Source organism: Pteropus vampyrus, unplaced genomic scaffold (genome assembly GCF_000151845.1).
Source record: "Pteropus vampyrus isolate Shadow unplaced genomic scaffold, Pvam_2.0 Scaffold412, whole genome shotgun sequence".
Lineage (NCBI taxonomy): Eukaryota > Metazoa > Chordata > Mammalia > Chiroptera > Pteropodidae > Pteropus > Pteropus vampyrus.
The window spans coordinates 389,601-391,894 of NW_011889193.1; the positions used below are offsets into that span (position 1 = coordinate 389,601).

The window sequence follows — 2,294 nt, forward strand, 5'->3', positions numbered from 1 at the left end:
CCACCGCACAGGCCGGCGGGGCTCCGTTTTTAAGTGGGTCACACGCGTGGACTGAAGGCGGGCACGGGCGGGGCCAGCGTCACAGCGAAGGCCTCTGTGCCGACTCACAGTGAGCCAGCGGGCCATCGCTATGCCGTCTGCGTTTTATCTACGCCCTGTATTTTATTCATTCTGGAGTGGATTCGAGTGGTTTGGTTTGATTCTTAAATATTCTCAGCCGACGAAACGAGCTTCGATGGCTTCGATGGCTTCAATGGCTTCAGTACAGAGTGCGCGCTGGCTCCCGCCTCTGCTTCTCCTCTGACCTGGTCACTTCTGTCCCAGGACCCCGACCCTGCCACCTTGGACCACGCACACCCCGCCGCCCTGGCCGGGAGGGTGGAGGCACGGCCGGGCATGTTTCCCTTGGCGCCTGTGGTCATGAGGGAGCCTGGGTGCTGAGAGGGAGGAAGGCCAGACCCAGGAGAGGGTGATGTCAGCCCGCATTCAGTCCCCTGGGAGAAGGGGGCGTGGAAATGTGGGGGGAGGGTTGACGAGGCTGATCCCCAGCCTCACACACAGCCTGAGGCCGTGTGGGGAGGGGACGAGACGGGGCACAGAACCAGGTCAGGGCTGGTCAGGGCGGGGATGTCCTCCCGGCCCCACAGCTGACGGGGACGTCCTCCCGGCCCCACAGCTGACGATCAGCTGAGCCTCTGGAAGGAGCAACGCCCTAAATAGAGACCAAGTGTCACACACGCGCTCTGCGAGTCCTTTTTCCTTTTCTCTTTTTATGTATTTTTATTAAGTTTATCGGGGTAACATTGGTTAACACGATTACATAATTTTCAGGTGTACATTAGCATTGGGCATCCGCATATTCTGTTGTGTGTTTACCACCCAAAGGCCAGCTTCCTTCGGCTACACCATGTATCTGATCCCCTTTACCCACTTCACCCGCCCCTTTCCCCCCTATATATGACCCCCTTTACCCCGTCTGCCCCCCATCTGGTCACCACTGGCCTGTGCAGGCCGCGGGCTTTCAGAAGGGGAAGTACCGAAGTGCTTGTGAGGGGCATAGTCCCCTCGGTCACCTTTCAAAGCTGCCGGATGTAGCCCTGGGCCCCTGGGCCCTCAGGTGGCTCATGCCGCCTGGTCACCCTCCAGCCTGACGAGGCCCCCGGCCACCTCCACCGAAGGTCAGGAACACACTCTTCGCTGAAGCGAGGCCTTTGGCGATTCCTGCTCCGGCGTGAACGTGAACGATTAAAGCCACTCGCCGGCGCCGGTCGTGTCAGTTCGCGAAGCCACGACGAGGAGCCGCTGGCCACGAGGCTCCAACAGCAGCGTTGTGTTGCCTCGCGGTTCTGGAGGCCAGAAGTCCAAGGTCGAGGCCTCCGTCCTTGGGTGTAGATGACCGTTTCCACCCGTGTCCTCGCGTGGTCACCCCCTGTGTGGATCCGTGTCCTGGTCTCCTTATGAGGACACGTGCCGCATTGGATCAGGGCCACCCCGGTGACCCCATTTTAACTCAGTCACCTCTGTGAAGACCTTATCTCCAGAACCAGGCACATTCCAAGGTCCCGGGGTTCGGTCTGTATATCTTCGGGGGACACGGGGGACACGATTCAGTCCGTCCCACCCTCCGAACACACACGGGCCTCCAGGGAATGGTTCTGTTTTCTCAGCCACACTTATTTTTTATTTTTTTGCAGCTGAGAGGCCTTCAATTGATCTTCTGCAGCTTCGCCGAGGCTCCACGTGGGGGCGCCGTGCCCGCCTCCCCTCTCGGGCTTCGGCTGGGTCCCGATTCCCGGAACAGAGCACAGGGTACGACGATGACGAGCGGGCCGTGCGTTTGTCACGGGAGGAGTGCGTGAGCGTTGCTGGGCCTGGCGTGAGGCTGGCCTCGGCCAGTGGTCACTGAGCCACCGGGAGCCACTGGGGCCTAATCTTCCCGAGACTCGGTTTTCCCGTGGGGCCATCGGGACCGTGGACACGAGAGCATTCGCCCAGCGGCGAGAGCCCCGGGCAGAGGGGGGCGCCCTCTTCTGCCGCCGCCAGGGTCCCCGACTGTGCCATTATCCGTGATCGTCCACGGTGCTGTGGAAACCCCCTCCGCCTCTGAACCTGCCGAGTGAGCCGCACCGATGCCGCCCAGGCCGTGTCACCCCCAGGTCTGTCACCCCCAGGTCTGTCACCCCCAGGTCTGTCGGGACATTCTTCCCATGGAGAGTGGGGGTGGCGAGGGCGGGGAGAGCCTCACATTCCAGTCCGAGCCACACCGTTGAGTGCATCTCTCCGCGGTCACAGCT

The 2,294-nt window shown here is 61.5% G+C and overlaps 1 protein-coding gene across 2 annotated transcripts in view; it reads left to right on the forward strand.

Annotated features, from left to right (window-relative positions):
* Positions 1–2,294, forward strand: part of LOC105306013 — a 6,093-nt gene that overhangs the window by 1,449 nt on the left and 2,350 nt on the right. The gene's annotated exons all lie outside the window — the stretch shown is intronic.